The sequence below is a fragment of the Poeciliopsis prolifica genome, unplaced genomic scaffold (genome assembly GCF_027474105.1).
Source record: "Poeciliopsis prolifica strain line A6 unplaced genomic scaffold, Auburn_PproV2 SCAFFOLD009, whole genome shotgun sequence".
NCBI lineage: Eukaryota > Metazoa > Chordata > Actinopteri > Cyprinodontiformes > Poeciliidae > Poeciliopsis > Poeciliopsis prolifica.
In genome coordinates this window covers 8,121,829-8,141,500 of record NW_026562384.1, presented here as the reverse complement: position 1 = coordinate 8,141,500, position 19,672 = coordinate 8,121,829, and the positions used below count along the sequence as shown (strand labels likewise).

Here is a 19,672-nt window from a genome sequence, read left to right as displayed (position 1 = left end):
CCCTTTTCTCTTCATTTGGGCTCTACACAAAATAAGAGCCTGGTATTTACACTCCATGACTGTTTGGCAGAGACAACACTATTTTAACTATTATTTTATTATTTTAACTATAGTTTTTAGTTTTCTGTAGCTAGCTAAAATACTAAATTAAAAATAGATTAATTAAAATGAATTAATATAACTAGTTAGGTTATAATTCAAAGCTTTCATATGACATAGCCTACTTACGTTTCAGTCATTATAAAACTTAATGGTTTTTCTCATATTCTTACGCACACTTCAAGCAAGAGCTGGGAGATATAAAACATTAGAGGGCAGCATGTCACTAAAAGATATGTTAAAAGAATCTGTCTAAAACACGATCTATCAGCACTAGCATGGCTAATATAATAAACGAGGCACTAGCAGCGGTACACAACCATTTTTTTTTTCTTTTTAGAAATGTATGACAAGTGCCGCCTCGTTAGGAAGGTAACAGCGGTTACCGCTGAGCGGTAAAATGGAAATACCTGCAAAACTCCTCACGGTGTAACTCTAAAGCCGTTGATGTGTTTTTGAACAAGCAGGAACCACATGTCAGTTTAATCAATGAACAGCGTCGGGCATCGGGCTGCCTTCAGGGACAGTCGGAAATTACAGTTTTCCTGGCAAATCTTTGCCGATCTCATAAGTATTATATTTTAAAATGACCATTTCCTGTGGGGTGGCACTAGGGGTGGCCAGGGCTCTGTTGGGGGTGGCAAGTGCCACCCCGGCCACCCCTCTGGCTCCGCCACTGTAAAAAAGTCTTCCTATCTCTCCTTCTAGTATATTTTTCTTTATTCCATCCCTCTTAGAAAGAAAAATCCTAAAACGTTTTTGATGATTTATGATTCAGGAGAAGACTAAAAGGATAGCATCCATCCAGAGGGGAACTGTGAATTTCTGAGAACGTCACATGATTTCTTTGAAGCGGCTCCTCAGGTTGCAGATTGTCTCAGGATCAAGGAGAAACTGACATGCGGTCCCTGTGTTCCTGCTTCAGCTGCTTTCTGATCCGTATTTGTTATCTGCTTGTGCGAGTGCCTGTGTGAGTACAAGCGCTAAGTAGATTTTTCACTGAGCCAAAAGCTGGAGTCTCTTATGACATAAAACTTGTGGCTTCAACAGATGTTTCTTTTCAGATAACAATCAAAGCATCGAATGTGGCTGTGAGGACAAAGCTGCCTCCTGCGATTATGCTCCCAGTCCCGCTTGAACCTGGGGAATACTTGCACAGTTAAAGTCAGGGCCCAGCTGATTGGGAGTCATGCACAGCAAAAATGATTAATGAATTTGTGACGGTTTCTATTTTTACAGCCTTTCTGAAAGCTGTTTGAACCCGGGAATCTTCGAGGATTCACCATCTACTCAAACAGTTTTTGCTGCAAAGTGTGAAGTCGGCTGAGATGGGGAAGTGGGGAGATAACTCAGCTGCTTGAGCGAAGGCGGGTTTTGAAAGGGAAGAAACTTCAAATCTGCATTTAATCTCCACTGTTTTACCTAAATCGTCTCAAGCTGCTTGTGAAGGAGGACTTGAGCACAGCAGCAAGGATGTGACTTCATCAGCGATACAAGGCCGAAATGCGGCAGAAGTAACATAAGACTTAAAAAAAACAGAAGCATTCACACACCCATGCGCAAACACTCTGTGTTCAGCACCCATCAATCTTCGACTGGCAGCTTCAGGGCCTCTTGGAGTGAGGGCTCTTTTTCTGATAACTTGAGGGAGGGGGAAAGGTGAGTGTTAAAAAAAACAACAACAAAAAAACATCGCTGCCATCAGCTGACAGGTCCACCACATTGTGATGCATGAAGGAGGCAGCTCTAATGTGACTAACTGCCTCGGGTTTGAGCTCTCACAGGAGGCTGCAAGGCTAAGCTGTGATATAAATGCAGTGAGAACACAAAATCTCATTGTGCGAAGAAAATCTATTTATCTGAAAGTACCGAATGCCCCCAAAACGAAGCCATTCTTCCCCTTACAAATACTGTGATTATCCCTTCAGACAGTGATTGATGATGTATGGAAATATGAGGCTACTATTTCAACTGCCAGGCAAATATTTCAGCTCAAGCCAAAAATTAAACATTAAAATTAGCTGGAAAAGATCTGCCATCAGATAACAGTCAATTGATAAATACTCCTTATGCATCATAGAGTAGTGATGCATTTTTTAAATGGGACAAACACTCCTATTGGAATCACACAATACTAGCCAATCCCATGGAAACAAGTTAAAAATTGCTCCTTATGCACTGATGCATCAATATTAATGAGGTAATATATTACAGAATGTCAGTCACGTTGGCTGCAAAAGGAGTACTTTTACATTTTAACTAAATATAGCTTAGAATTATATACGCTTCTGTACTTTTACCAGAATATGATGTAACATGCATGAATTTTACATGGCTAAAGGACCTAAAAGTAAAAGTACTGATAGACTCTGAACATTTTTTCCACCACAACCTTCAGTGTATTTTATTAGGATGTTATGTGCCAGACGAACACAAAGTACAGTAGTACATAATTGTAAAAGTGGATGGAAAATTGGGTCAAGCCAGGAGAGGAACTAAAAAGGATTAAACTACACAGAGAAGAAAAGACATTGGTGAAAATTTCTAAATACCAGAATGCCCATGCAAAGAGGAGTCACAGTGGAAATGCACGGGACGTCACAGAAGAACAAAACTCGAGATTGCAGCAGTGTTGCTGTTTTGTTTTGTTTTTTCGTTTCTGTGGCCGCCGCAGCCCGGACACATGCGTGTGAAATCCTTTTCCTCACTGAGTAAAAGAATGCCTCTTCGAAGAAACCTTGGATGAAAAATTAAATAAGGGTCTGTTGTTTGCAAATTCAGTTACAGAAATTCAGTCTGAAAATAAGCTTGAGGATGGATTATTAAATTGAGTCTATATCTGGTTTAAGGTGCCATCTTGATAGTCCATCAATTGTTCAACAGGTTATTGATTTCTAGTTCTGGTATTAAAAAAAAAACTTTACTTTAATAACATTTTATTTTTCCTTCAGCTTTTCATTAAGTACTGCTTATTTGAACTCAGCAGCAGCTGTTTTATTACCGATCAGAGTTAAATCAATCAATCCCAATTCCTCAAAACAAAACTTCATTTCTTAATCATACATTTTTGCAGTAATCTGTAATATCACAGCATCATTTTATTGGTTATTATTCTCATTTTCTTCTAAATAGATTATTCATTTTTATAATTCTTTTAATTTTTATTTCATAATTTATGACAAGCCCAGGTAAGGATTTCAATCTGAATTGAAGCATTTTAGAAAATCCTTACATTTTGGCAAGAAGCTGTTTGTGTTCATTCAGAGCAAGGCTTGCTGTTTGAGAATGCCAGATCGCAGATTCAATCCTTCATCTATTGTTCAAGTGTTTTATTATAGTATTTCACTAACCACTAAGAATAAGCCAATATAGATTTATGGTGACCCTTTCTCTGAGCTACCAAGTGGATTTAAACTGTTTTAGCAAAATGCTCCACATGGTGCAATAGATTTCTCCACGTTACGGGTTCAGGTTTCCACTTAAATTATCACCTCTCTGAATTTTTTTTCTTTATACCTCAATATTTTTGTCAGTCGTCGTACATTTCAAGAGCCACGCAATCTGCAGTCACAACTGGGACTGTGTTGAGGAAAAGGGCAACTTTGACGTATTGATACAGCGTTAGGGGATGACCTGCTCGGCTGCCGTCGATCAATGTTCACCTCAACCTTCAGCGTTCGCTGAGATGCAGAATCTTATGGTGCATTCAGCTGCCTGGCACATCAACAGGCAGAAGTGTGAAAGTGGTTCCTGTGTCTGTTTGTTAAAATTAGTGCTGAGCCTGAGTGATTCAGTGCAGCTGCCTTTGATGATCTCTGTTTTTATGGGAATGTGTGAAAGCGTGACGTGACAGGACACGTGACGGGAATGCTGAGGAGGCAGATTGGATGTGATGATGCACAGCTTTGCAACAACAGCACTTCATTTCCTAATCACAGCCCTTATGAGCTCCTCTCAGTTGTTCTCAGGAAATTTATGGTTTCTGCAGAGTGCAACCTGAGCTGCTTTGCATATTCTCCATCAGCTCCGGGGAAAGCAGGAACGATCACTGGTTTGCTCAACTACGCAGGTGAAATCAGAAGAGGCAGTGTTTTTTTTAAATTTCCACATCTGAGCCAAGGGGAAACTACAAAGGATGAATTCAGGCAAACTATCACAGATTATTAAATATTATGTTTCCCCACATTACTGCAGGAGAAACAAAATATATTCTGAGTGCATTTTGTACAGCATAAACATGAGGAATTTGTTTATCTTAAGTGAACATTCTTTTAGCTATTCAACAAAATATGTGCAGCAATGCAGTGTTTTATCAGTTAATGAGGTGAAAATGGGGAAGTTAACAGCCAGTCAATAGCAAACAATTTGAGCTAATCTTCCAATTAAACCAATGCAACGTTGCCTCAGTGTCTAAACCTAGTTCTCCACACAAAGAGCAAGGCTTGGACGTTGTGCTTGTAGCTTTAAATAAATACTATTGTCTTTATTTATTTTTTTCTCTCCTTTACCGTTTGCCCTTCTCAGCATGAACAGTTTCATTTTAGGTGGAGAGTAGCACTCTTTGAGTCATTAGGTCCTATCTGTGCGTCAGCATCTGAAGATCACTTCAGAGCTATCGGAGAGGATACATCATCTTGTTGAATTGAGAACAATTTCCTGACATGTAAAGCAGAAGCTTCTCATTATGCTGCTCTGACAGTTAGTCTGTTGCACTTCATTTAGACAAATCTCTGTAGATCTACTCACCGGTATGGGCTATTTTTTAATTTTTTTTTTGCTTCATACATAAAAATGCTCTGTTGGAAGAGAAAAAAACGTACTTTTTTTTCTGAAGTATAATTTTTATGCTTGAATTTATTTATTTACATATGTTGTGCCACATGACATTTTTTCTCTTGTAACATTTAATCATTCCTAATTTTGATGACTTTGCTGAATCAAGACATTTTTTTTTTTTTGTTTTCTAAAAATTCAGAGCATAAAATGTTCTTGTGAGCATTTTAGCAAAAAAATTTTGTATGCAAATTAAATCAGGGTTTTGTGAAGGCGACACCAAAGCACTGGCCTTTGTAAGTAATTTGGAGGCGTGCAAATAATTATCCTTTGCAAGGATAATTACCCTTTAGGAAGACCCTATTGTGTTCATGCTTGAACTTCCCGGCTGATATCGAGGAATGTGCTTTAGTATTTTCACAAAATGTTTTGCACTGATGATGCCATATGGTTTGTGAAATGCACAAGCAACACATACATAAAACCTGAGGCTGACATCCCTACAATTAACAGCTGGGATGATGTCAGGTCTGAATGTTCTCCCTTTTACTCTCTGAATGTAATAATGATACTCATTATGCCCAAATACAGTCTACTTTTATCTGACCTCAAGACATATCTACACAAATATATATATATTTTTTACCAAGGGTGCATTAGTAAAATCACATTCTTAATATCAATCCATGTCATTTTCACCCTCTTAAGCACCAACGTCTTAACAAAGACTTGAGATGTTTTTGTTTAATTTTTTCTGAGATTGTTTCATATATATTTAGCATAAGGGTACATTCAGCTCTCCGAGACAATGATGCTGAATGATGACGGAACTTTCCTATGCATTTATACTGGCGTGTTGGATGATTATGGCATATTCAGGCATTTTCACCTGTAGTCCTTTCTTCTGATAGGGTGTGTCTCTCCATTCAACTCAAATGTTGTGAATAAATCTGAACCTCACCAGCTGGACTTACTGAAATTGTTGGTTTTGTAACCATTATTTTGAAAGTAACAATAAAAACTCTCATTGTTAAAAGTTTCTGAAATAAAGCCATAATTTCTGGAATTTAGCAGCAAGAAATAATATTGCTAAATCTGATTACCAATCAGATGGTTTTAGTTTGATGATTATGGGAAAAATGGTTTGGGGTTTATTAAATGAATGGCTTTGACGGCACAGTTATAAAATAAAATAGCACATTACAAAGGAAATACTGTTGATCTTAAAGTTTCTTTTATACTGCTTTACATTCATTTTTATATTTGTATAAACATAAAAAATCTATTTCAAGAAAATAGTTCCCTTTCTGCAGATTTCTTGCAGTGCTCAACATTGTTAAAGGTCCACAGATAGTGTTTCTGTGACCCTCTCTATGTAATGGCTTTCTCTGGATGAGCAATAGATGGCCTCGAGCGCTCTATCGGGCCAAACCTGTTATGATGCAATGCTTTTACCACTTTCCCTTAGACCTGACTTTTTAAGAGGTCAATGCAGTGCTCTTTAAAGCATAAAGCATTAAGTTCTAGCTTATGCCACCGACTTATAATTGCCCGCATAAGATGACACCAGAGTGTATATCGGAGGACTCACGTTTCTTGTGAGATTTGGATCACCTGATTTTACATTTGATGTGATTCATTTCAATACAGAGCATTCGCCGAATAGATGGAAGGACTATCGAATGATGCTTTGCACTGTTTCCTTTGTGATTCATTCAAAGACAAGAATGGCACAAGAAAATACAATCAGATGCAAAACTGAAACATTTATTGTATAGTTTATCTTTTTAAAAAATGCTAGAGGAGTTGGAGGAAATAGTTTAATGCTTATCTTATTCAGAAGCTGCACCTATGAACTGAGACACTATTCTTCTTTTATTCTAATCTCTACAAGCAACTGACTTATTTGTACGCACTATATCAGCAAAGTGTCACAAAAACATGATATAGTTTTGTTTTCTTTCTGGGTGAGCCTCAATACCAACACGAAAGACTCAACAATACAGCCGCTGCTTTCCAGTGCAGCTATTCACATATGTTACAAATCCCTAAGAAGAAAGAAACAACACAGGCAGAATGCAAAGTATTGGTAATAAATCATCCACAGACCGTTGCTGCGAGTTGTATCTGTTGGTTCAGTTCACTAAAATAACACCAAATCAGAAAGAAACGTAATCTTTAGACACTTCATATGAAATCCAGTCCAAGTCACTTCATTCAATTGTCCTCATTGCTTTCGAGTTCAGCATATTCACGTTCAATAAAATAGCTTATCGAATTTGATCCAATTTTAACGCAGTTCAAACCAGCCTTTGTCTTCTTTTTGGCTTTCATGGCACCTTTCCAAAGTATTTCTATTCACATTACCATATTTTGACCCTTTGCAAACATAAACTCCAACATGTTTTAGTGAGATTGTTGTACACCAGCACATAATTGTGCATATAAGGAAAATTACACATGGTTTTCATTTTTCAAATCAAATTCTGAAAAGAATTGTTTGCCGGTGTGTTCAAGATTAATTATGCCTTACAACTATAGACATTGATAAATGTCCTGCTAGTCACAGCATTTTGTGGTTGGGGGCGCACATCTGAGATTATCTCATCCCTGGTTCAGGCAAAGCTGTCAGCTGGTGTGATCACAGACATTACATCAGGAAGCCAGTCTTCTGAATAACACATTCAATTCATGTTTAATCTAATTACTTTGAACCCAAATAAAAACACACAGGCCTTTTCTGATTTGAGGCTAAATTTCATAATTGTCTGCAGATGTCAAACCCTTTCCATGCAAAATATCTATGTGTTATAATCATGAAAGGGCAATGGTTGAATGCGTTGTGATTACAACAGCAAATGCTTGCTGGAAATACAAAAAAGTGATGATGATCAAACAGCTGCTGATTGCAAGAAACTGTAGAAAACAGTATTTGTTTTGTTTTAGTTTGATGTGTTGATGAAAAACAAATTTGTGTCGCTGTACTCTGCTAATCTTGAATGGATATTCTTGTGAAACAAATTCTTTACCGAGCTTCACCATTAGCACAATTATTGTTGCTTTATTCTTAAAATAGTCTAATAACAGGCTGTCAAGTTAAGAAACTGATACAAAGAGGAACAAAACTTTGAGACAACTTGGATGTTTACATTACATCTGGCTTAATGAGTCGCCTTGTTATTCATTTGTTCAGTAAATAGCTCAGTTCACTGTTGTTAAATTGTTTTCCTTTCCCTTATAAATGCAAATCATAAAGCTTGACTTCACTGCCTCCTTTGTTGCTTTGTTATTACGCCACAGCAAAGTACAGCATGAATAATAGTCCTTTTCTGCACAGAGTAAGCGGTGGTGGTGCGTGGGCGTATTTTGGGAGCAGTTTGACATTAAAAGATAAAAAGGGAAGAGTGCAGTGAAAGACATGGTTAGTCACAGGTGTTCTGGCTGCTGACGTAAACTCCTTATGCTGGGCCCCGGGTACAATCACGTAATAAAGGACAGATTCCAGCGCATAGATGAGTGGGCTGTAACAGACACCATGAGGTGTCCATTGAAGTACAAGTTATACAGGTACAATGCATTGAAATTCTCTCCATCTTAAAATACACCAATTCATTACTTAGGGAAATTAGATGTGTTCATGCTAAATCCACACAGACTGATTTTGTTACAGATGGTGATAGAACAATGCCATGTGGATACAAAAAAACCTAAAGAGTAAAGCAAAGTCTTTTTAGTAGAATAATCGATAATAATAGCAATAATAAAAAACGATCCCCCTATAACTGCTGTTTTTGAACTGTGACCTACGTTCAAAATAAGTTATTGGATGAAGTAATAGGACTCCTAACTGCCCCAGTAGCACTTCACCCTAAATCTGAACTTGAGTAACAACTCAGGAAAAACTGAAAGCACAGTCCAAGTGCTGTTACTTCAAATACATTACAAAAGACTTAACTAATTCAGGGAATGTGTATAAAACTAAATGTCTCTGCATGAAAAATTAAATATCTAGTCAATGTAATCACTTCATCGTTTCACCTCATGTCAGATTTCATTCTGATGAAGGGAAAAGGACTGTCGAAATAAATCCATTTGCAATCTTTTTCTTTCTTTTCCTGAAGATGTAAACGGGCACTTAAGTAATTTAATATTGTACTTGCCTTCACGAGGGGCACTCAGTGATGCTAGAAGGACTTACAGTGATCTGGATTTTGACTACAGAAGTTATTATATCTACATCTGGTAAAGCACATGCACCACAATATTGGCAGATTCTCTTTGTAATAGACAGGTGGAAAGACGGACATGAAAATAAAAATCTGTCAAAGCCATAAATGAAAGCTTGCCACCTGAATCAATACAGTTGTATAACTGTATTGATTCACTAGTGATTAAGATTCACATTTTTATTTTTATGGGATTGCAATAAAAAGTGAAATCATGCACCACAATAGAATCCATTAACACCTCTTTTTTCCCCCCAAAAGACCACTTCAATAGTGCTGAAGTTATTTTTTTGTTGTTTTTTTTAATACTGTTATTCATTTGGCTTAATAATTTTCCAGCCCTTCAAGGCAGTGGCTCACACTGTGTTTGAAAGCAGGAACATTTCAACACGGATGGCGGGAGGTAACATCTTTAGCACTTTCTTTTTAATCAGGCAAGTTCTCATAGGAAAAATAAAATAATCTTATTAAGTAAGATCAAAGTTCTGTCTATGGGAGCCTCTTTTGTGAAATTAACATAAATTAAAATGTAATTAGAAAGTGTTTTCTGCCCATCCCTATGCAATTTATGTAATTGAAAAATCCATTCACAGAGCCTGATTTCCTTGTCCAAGTAAGCAGGAGGCTGGAGAACACCACCAAATAGTAAATATAATAAAAGTGGCTTGTCTTGCATCTGTTTATTGATCTGTTTTACTCAACCAAAAACTCAATGCAGCTCTGAGGAGAGCAGCCCGACAGTACAACACTACCTCTCCACTGTATTTTTGTGCCATTTTGGTGTTGGTGAAACTTCTTCCCAGCTGCCAAATATCCACAAGTAAAGAAAAAAATAAAACAGCAGATTTCCAAGTCATGATCAAATGAAACATATGGCTGCTTAGGAACATAAAGCACATGTTTTTGTCACGAGTTAAAGGCATCTGAGTTGGTTACCTTTATCTTCGATTTGTGTTATTTTGCAAGTGAATACTTTGTAAGCAGGAACATCATGATGCGGCGGTGTGGGAGGAGATTCTTATTAATCGGAGAGTAAAGTATTTGCCAACAGGATGAGGTCAAATACACATGGATCAGCGTTTGTTATGTTGTTCACTTTTGGCAACATAAATGTCAAATAATGAAATATAAACTGTTAGAAATCATACAAACACACATCCTGAAATGTGCCATATTCTACCAGTTAATTGAAAAAGCCATTTTTTTAGCCACTGATGCATTCATGTCAGTCACAGTTGAAGTGTTTGTCATCAGCTTTCAGGGTTGGAAAAAGTGTGTGAAATGTTCCCTACACCCTGTGCATTGACTTCCTCACCTTTTGACAAATGCCACAAAACCTGTGTTTCAGGAAACTCTAATGATTTCTATTGTTATCACATGTTCATGTTGGGTAATGCTTCAGTTTATGTATGGTTTACCTTATTCCTCTACTGGCCTTATGTCTTTTCTCCATTCACCTTTCTTAGTTTCCCATTCCTGGCTCATTCCCAGCAGCAGCCTTTTTGCTAATCACCCACCTGTCCCTGAACACAGATATTTACATACATTATATCAAAAGAAAATAACCACTTTTTTCAAAGCCTTATATAAAATGAAACTAAGCTTTTTTCTGTTTTGGGTCAATTAGGATTACTAAAATTATTTCTATTTTTCTAACCACCAGAATAATTAATGAACTATTCAGATAATTTTATTTTATGCTACACAGCCCTTCAGTATACACAGATTCTAAAACAACAGGTCAGTTGTTTCAGCAGATTTTTTTTAAATCACAGAGCTGGATCCAAAACCTAAAAACGAAGCCTATTGAAGGATCACAAACTGCGTACATGGGGAAGGGAGGGACAAACCAACTACAGTGAGCTGCTTGCCTTAAACTTGCGAAGAAAACAGTGTTGGTCTGATGAGATTCCAAATAAGGAGCATGAAGAAAAAAAAAGCATGTTTTTTTAAAGCACCAATGATTTCAGTCATTGGCAAACTCATATTTCTTTGAATGCCAGTTCACATCTACTTTTAAAAATATAGATGCAAACACACCATCTAGCAATCTGGTTTAATAACTTGCATTGCAGGTGGGAGGTCATTACTTTTGCCTATCCTCCTCCCAGTACTTTACACTTTCTGATAATCAGCATATGTTTTCCATATTCATGAAGGCTGACACGCAAAATGTATTGCACCTGCGATTCTCCTCATTTTGCTTTTGCAATTCTGTTGTTTGTAGATCAGGTTTGTGATTGATATCAAGCTTGTACATGTTTTTTATTCACAAACCTTTTAGTGGATCAGGCTCTAAAAGGTTTTTGTTTTTGTTTTTGTTTTGGATTTTATTATTTTTGCCATGCATGTAATTACTTGATTTTGGCTTTGTGCTTCCTAACTCTCAGTTGTTGGATACACCTCTTTACTTACCCATGTTATTACCACGCAGTGCTCTAAGTTGTTTCCCCGCCTCTGTTTTCCATGTTTTGTTTTGATTTTTTATTTTACTTTCTGTGTGTGTGCTTGGGAAAACCATCTTGACCAACCAAAATTTTATGCATTCTTCACATTGTTCCAATAATAAGATCATGTGGATTGTTGGGCCAAAACCTGGGAGGAAATTATCTCAGTAATTGGTAATAATTCCAAAGATAAGAAAGTGTCAGGAGTCCCAAGATGGCAGCCTTATCTGTGAGATGTGCAGGGAATTAAAATGTGCAACCATCCAGCAACCACCAATAAGTATCTCTCCAGAGTCTCCCTCAAGCACACACACACACACACACACGCACACACACACGCACACACACCCCCACATACACCTTCCCACACACACACACACACATAGTATGTGCGACACAGACACACTTCCTTTCTGTGAAAAGGCTGTATTAATTAGTTGCCCACCTTCCCATTCACCAACCTCCTTTAGGCTTTGTTTTGCCTTTGTATGCATTGGGTAATCATGTATAATTGTCCTAGGGTGTAAACATCAAGCTGCAAAGCAAGCTCAAAATGAACTTCTCATGGTCTGTGCAACTTGTCCTGTGGGCAAAACAATATAGCATTGTGTTGTACTGTATTGAGCATTGTCCAAGTTACTCATATATACATATTATTTTAAAAAGTACTAGTGCAGATAATAAAAGAAAATATCTAAGGGTAAGTCTTAGCATCCTTTATAGTCATGGGCTTCCACTGGAAGACAGACATATGCATGGCTCTTTGTAAAGCAAAGGTGACATTTTGGTACACTTTCTTCACTTTGCCATCTATTCAGGATACTGTGTGTTTTTGACCTTGCTGCTGTTCATGTAAAACAACAGGGGTTCCTGAAAACTTTTACATGATGTTTAATATAGAGGAAGCGGCACAATCCTAGGTTAAGGTTGTCATGGGTACTGCTTATTAAAATGTAGGCTGTTTCAGTGTTTCCATGTGTAGAGAATATTTGCAGGACAAATAGTCGTACATTGTTAAATTTGTTGTTGAATGTTTCAGCTGCTCTAACTGTGATAACACTACCAGTTGACTGTAGGACATTTAGCAGAGGGAAATTTTGAATGTATCACATTACAGAAATGTAGTGAGGTTCTACGAATAACCAACTTTTTCACTAATGTTTTTAGAATCCGTTCGCTTGCCTCGTTGCTGCCCAAGGCATGCAGAGAACCTAGTTAAAAGGATTTCTAAGTTACTTTGTTATTAAGTTCTTAATTAGTTCCACATACTTAGCAACTGTTATTAAACACATACAGTATTGGAAGGCTCTTTGCTGATACAAACCCATTTGCTAAAAAGTGTGGTGACTGAAGAATTTAACAGAACTTAACACTTACAAAATGCAGCAGCACAAAAAGCAAAACTGTGATTCTTTTATAGGTTCAAATACATTAATTAGTGTGTTCCTTGATTTTGTTCATATCAAACAGGATGACACTCTGTGTAGTATGTCTGAATGAAGTAGCAAGCACACTTTAGGAAAGCAAGAATACATTCAACATGCTAAAGAACATGGATAAGGCTGTCTGCAGTTATTATTCCATTAATTGGCGCAGGGCGAGAACTGAAAAGATCAAGCAGAAATGCTTCTTTAACCTGATAATCATAGTCAGAAAACGACAGATGTGTAAATGATAACATTTTTAGAGAAAATGTCTTCACTGACATTCTGCTACGAAATCAAGTTTTCATAAATCTGTCATGATTTATTATACAAACACTGGTAGTATAAATAATACAGTCGCAGCACAAAAGAAACTAAAAACATTCAGACTTTTATCTATAAAGAGAGTTTGCTGCAAATGACATGTATGTGAAGTTCTACAAAGATGCGAAAACACAAGACAAATCAATAGGATTGCCTTAAGCTGCAAGAATCTGAGCTTGAAAACAGCTGGACCACTGAGATACCACTGAGCCTGAATATTCCACCTGGTTTATTATGAATATCCAAACTAAAAAAAAACACTTTTCCCCCTACTCCTTTGCATGTGTCAAGAAGGGCAAAGCCATGTGTTATCTGGAAGGAGAAGAAAGCCAAAGCACCTGCTCTGATTATCATAGCGCCACTGGAAGCATTAGGATGCATATTGACAACAGGACCTTGTGCAATTACAGGCTTTATCTTCCTGCCTGACAAACTGTTCGCTTCATTATGAGCTTTTAGCTGACACCTTACCTCAGCCTCCCCCGCTGGATGATCACTACTAATGCGCAAAATGAAACGGCTAAGAGGTTTGTGAAATTCGTCTGAATTGTTTAACCATCATTTTGCTTTTTAATAGTTATTAAAAGCTTCCATTAGCAAGCAGATGCAGAGAACGACAGCTGAATGAAAAACACTGATGGACACAGAGGAAGAACATTAAGTAATGTGCCAAAAACTCAAAGAAATTTGAAGTGAAACATTATTATGTGAAACAAGGCAAGTAGTGATTCTGGTTGTTAATTTAGATGTTGTAATTTGCTTTCGGGGGAATAAGGAAGTCAGGTTAACAGGTTATATTTTGTGCTTTGTTCTCAAATGCATTTTAAATAAATTTCTTTTTTAAAACAGAGAGGTTTGTCCTGGTAAAATAGGCTACTTAGTGTTTAGAGACAGCCTCACTTGCTAAGTATTTGGGTGTTCATGTTGTTGGGTCTATTTTGGTCCCCAATCTGCAAAGAATCAACCAGAGACACAAATTACTTTTCTGCAGAAGAGTGGAGCAGACCTAGACGCGGAGAACCGCTGTCAGACACTGTCTGGGGTCTACTCCGCCGGCTCTCAGTCCCCAACTGCCTTTCATTATGTTTACAAGGAAAGAGGATAGGCTTTTTCACACAGTCACACAAACAATTGATCAATAACTTTTACCACAAGATGTTCTTTGACCTTCTGTGGACATGCCCTTACAAGGGCACAAGGCTGACCGTTACAAATCAGCTTCATCAGGAAGTTGTTAACACAGGAATGTGTAAATGTTTCTAGCCTTCAAGCAAACATCCGAAAAACATTGATTCCATTAAAGAAAGGAATCAAGTGAAAAACACACAGAATAATAATATGAAAACAAATTCTTTCAAATAAACTCATAAGTAAATGAACTTAGATAATTTTACTAACACATGTGATCTACATTATTTTTTTTACAATTTCCTAGGTCCAACAATGGCACTGGCCTTGTGTGCTTTTCTTTCTCATGATGTATGCATTGAGATTTGGACTGAGATTTTCATCCTGGAAACTTCCAAGAAACCCAATATGCAATTTAGGAATCTTTGAGGATGTGTCGTTGCATTATTTTTGCCATTTTCTTTACCTAACTTGAACATTTTCTGAAAACAACAATGTTATTTATCAAAATAACTTTTGGAACAATTTGTTGTTGTGACAGGCTTGTGAGGAGACATGCATAAAAATATGCATGTTTTTATGTTTTGCATGTCTCCTCATGCTCTGTCATGGATTGGTGACCTTTACATGGTGCTTTCCGTATTGACTATTGGCAATTGGAGATTAGCATTGACATGCAAACATTAAGTGGGTATACCAAAAGTTTATTTGATGATTCATTATTAACCTATGAGTTATAAGCCATTATGGATTATTATTTTCAGTTCAGTCTTTAGAGGCCTTAGCTTTACACCTTAGTTACTTTAATTCAGATATTAACTCATTCAAACCTGCAAATATCCTGAAACCACACCCTGCTGTGTTAAATTAGCCAAGAGATGGATCAGTGAAGATGTAAACAGGCACTTAAATGCTCTGGTTTTGGTAGTTCCTCATCATTGCAAAAGCTTTAGTCGTGGAAATATGATAGCTTGGACGTCTAGTCTTTCCAGGCTGCTTTTGTCATAATAGAAATTCTTGCAATTGCCTATTGCTCTCTGCTTCTAACAAGCTAACTTGAAAGAGAGATGATTCTTTCCAACTATACATTTCCTGCCAAGTGTAAAGTAAAGAGAATAGAAAGTTTGTAGGCTGATCAGGGAAACGTCTTCAGTTCAAGTTGTCATTCTTCCATAGATTCATTTTCTAACACCCTTGTCCTTAGTGGGGTCAGCAGGGGTGCTGGTGCCTATCTCCAGCAAACATTTCAGGCGAGTGATGTGGTTCTCCCTGGACAGTTCGCCAATCTGTCGCAGAGTTCAAATTGCTCTGTAGCAAATTATTTTGAGCTTTTTTTTTTTTTGTATTGTCAATTGTATTTAAATATAAGTATGGGCAAGTAGGAGGACTGCTGATTCATGCTTCAAGCTTTCATGTTTGTGTTGTTAACTATATTAGTCATTTATGCCTTCATAGTTTGTTCTATCAATCTCAGGAAACTAAACAATGAGACTGGCTTCCTTCATTTTTGCCTCTCTGCTTAAAAACCAAGGTTTACACAAATGCTTTAGTGAGCTCTAATTACAAATAATGACTGCAATGAGACGTTGCATGTGGTTACCCTAGAAACTCTGCAGATGCCATGCCAGTGGGTGTTGTGTTGATATATGGATGTTGTGTACAAAATGCTGCCCATTAATTAAATACGCCAGAGCTGCAAATGTTCAGACATATCCGGATGTGCTGGAACACACTTCTTTCTTTTTTCCTCTTTATTAGGACCGGTTGTCTACATAATGTTCGTGTAACCAAGCTTAAAATGAAAGCAGTAATATTTTTCTCAGAATTAAGTGTGCATGGTATTGTCATCTATCTAAAACAGCATAAACTACAGGCTGTGCTTGTTGCCTCCATAAGGAGAACAGCCAGGCAAAAAATAAACAATGCAGATAAGAACTGCCTATACTCAAGACAAATGTCTGAGCTTCACATGTGTAGCGAATATCAATTACTTTAATGGACTTTTAGATCCATAGCACAACCAGTCTCACTGGTTGCAAAAAGTCCCATTTGTCTCTTCACTTATCAATAAAATTAATTAATCCAAAGATGAATAGCTGACCTTTGCATTCAGTTCTTAACAATTCCTCTAAAAGGAGGCAGAGCAGATTTCTTATTATTTTTATGGCTAGTTTTTATTTAAAGAATACACATGAGAAATCATTTTACTGAAGTTTTTAAAGTCAAAAAAGTACATCACATTGATGAGCTATATAAATTATCTACCAGACAAGCATTTCTAAATCTAAGATGCACAACTTTTTGTTGCCTGTGATAATATTTCTTGTCTATAACTTAGATATAAAATATATGTTTGATTATCAGATCCCAGGAGGAAGATTGCTCTGGATGATCTATTTCAGAGTTTATCACTTAGGGGAGTTTGGTATGAAAATAGGAAAGGTTGAAGGTCACTGGAGAATCCACTCACATTCACATCAGTGTCTGGTCTGGTCATGAAGGGAAAACGGCTTTTGGATCTGATACGTTTTCTGGTATCAGCTGCTCATGGAACCTTCTGCATCCTCACATGGCTCCTTTCCATTTGTCTCTTTGGCTTAAAGACTAACTCAAAGGACAACATTGCCTCAGTCTGCCCCTAGTGGTCACTTTTAGATAGGACAGTGAGTGGTGGTGTCTTATCTTCACTTTAGGTTTTGGGTGGTTCTCTACTTTAAACTTGAACCAGGTTATCAAACCAGGTTCAAATTTGACAAAAATTATCACAGTATTCAACACAAAACAATTGAAACTGCTACTAAAATGAATTTGCTTCTCTTGGTGACTTGGCTGGATTCATTTATTCTTTGGTGAAAGCTGTGGTTCTTATGATAAAGACATAAAAATCGATTTTCTGGGGACATGCGTGATGTAATGGTATAGATTGCAGGTGTCAAACTCCAGTCCTGGATGGCCACTGCCCTGCAACTTTTAGATGTGTCTTTGCTGCACCACACCTGAATAGAATAATTAAATCATTAGCAAGGCTCTGGAGAACTTGTCTACACAAGAAGGAGGTAATTAAGCCATTTCATTCCAGGGTTTTGTAGCTGTGGCACATCTAAAAACTGCAGGACAGGGGCCCTTAAGGACTGGAGTTTGACACCCCTGGTATAGATGGTTTACGCAAATGGCTGTTGAATTCCTGGTCTTGAGCTCCTTGCTGCAGGCCTCCCCCAACCCCCATGTCTCTGTCTGATTACCGTCAGACATGTCTCTGTACTGACATCCGTCAGAACAAGTGCCACAAAATCAGCAAAAAAAAAACATTTTCATAAGCACATAGCCAAATGGAGGTCAGCCAATTAGAAGCAAAATATGTTTGAAAGCTATGTGACATTAAAGGGAATTTGATCAGTCGACAAGAATTTTACCAAAACCAAACAAAAACAATTTGCTTCAGGGCATGAACAAGTGTGTTTTTGGTTAATTGTGGAAAAAAAAATTAATTATGCTTTGTACCAGAATAGTTAGGCTTTGCTTTCTTAAACCTTATAAAATGTGAACTAACAAGTGTGAGTGAAGCCACTGAAGCTGAATAGAGCTATTAGTCTTTTGCTCTCAGGCAGCAAATTTGTGTATTAGATTTTACATCCTCCAAGGTCAACTCCATGAAGCAGTGCTTGGCTTGATTATTAGAGAGTTTTTGAATGTTTAGCCGAGTTCCTCTCGTGTGTTTGGTTCCACAAGCAAAGCTACATTGTTTGGGGCAGAAATGTAATTGTTTGCTTTTAAGTTGGTGGAACTCTGAATCACATCCTCCGATGATGCCAATTATGTCTGTTGGTCCGTACTTAGAAAGTGTGGTCACATACCATGATGGAGCACGATCAATGATTTTGTGTGAGAATACACTCACTCAAAACATAAGTCCAATTAGTCTCTTCAGTTTCAATAGCTCCCTTTGCCACCCAGGTGAACTATCAGTTTTGCATAAAAACAAAGGCTGAGCAACTGTGCAAGAGATTTAAAAATTTCCTCAAAGCTAAGTTCAACTAAATCACATCTAAACATAAAAATGAGCATCGTAAACTTGAATACGAGTTGTTGTTTTTTCCTCAATGTTGTAACATTAATATAGCTCAGCAACAGATTCTATTGCAAGATAGTCTTATTGAGGTGCTGCAGACCAAACCATATTTTAGGAAATAAAAGTACAAATAAATATAAAACTATTCCTCAAAAAACATTTTTCGGTAACTACTCTGACCTGAGATAAAGTATAAATAAAAACTTTCCTTCAAACAATCTGCACAACTGCGTCTTTAAGGGTAACAGAAAACAAAATCTAGGTTTGCATGAGTAAAAAATATAATCAGGATTAGCGTTCCCAAACATGTGGACAACATGGGTACACATTACTTGGAAGTGGCTTTAGCAGTTTTCAAATAATAGCACTGTAGGTTGATTTCCTTCAGCATTTTTTGACCTCAACTGACCAATAAATGGCAAGTAAACAAAACAGCTGAAAGACCTGTGACCCATGATGGATACCATAAGAGAGATGGATGTGAGGAAATCTAGGCCACCAGTAATAATTAACCTGCTGAGGTCAGAGTAGATAGCAGCATCGAAGGATCAAGTGCCTCCATTTGAGAGAAAATCAAGGTCAAGGTTATCATAGGCTATTCGACTGAATTCCCTTCTCATTCCTAACATACGATGCATATAAGAAACGCAAATGTATATATAAACCAAACAAATATTGAATATTGAAGTCATGCCAAAGTTAATGAAAATAAAGACATTTGGTACAAATTTAGCCCTTGTACAATATTTCTTTCAAAATATTAAATCATTTGTTTAGTTTCCCTCAAAACTGATATCAAAGGACAACCAAGTGTCCTCTGACAAGAAGGTTACATCTGGACATAAACCAATGCTTTTTGCATCTCCTTTCAGTAGCTAACCGATACACTGTCTTGTAAATGGCTTTGAGTGACTTCAGCGAGAGGTCTGCATCAATGCAAATGCATTATAGCTGCAGGAAGTCTAAGTATTTGCATCCTTATAACCACTATTATATAAGCAGCATTTATACGTATATATGTTATTTTCCCCCCCACGCACATGGATATTTTTCAGTTCTCCTTTTTCATTTATTTACAGATCTTACAGTATCTGAAAAACTTTTTGAACAAAATACAAACTGAACAGAAACAAACAAAAGAATAAAGAACTCAATCATAAACTGCTATGTGTGAACTGTAGA

The 19,672-nt window shown here is 37.2% G+C and overlaps 1 protein-coding gene across 1 annotated transcript in view; it reads left to right on the top strand.

Moving 5' to 3' along the window:
• frmpd3 (FERM and PDZ domain containing 3) overlaps positions 1–19,672 on the top strand; it is a 96,497-nt gene that overhangs the window by 29,234 nt on the left and 47,591 nt on the right. The window lies entirely within an intron of this gene.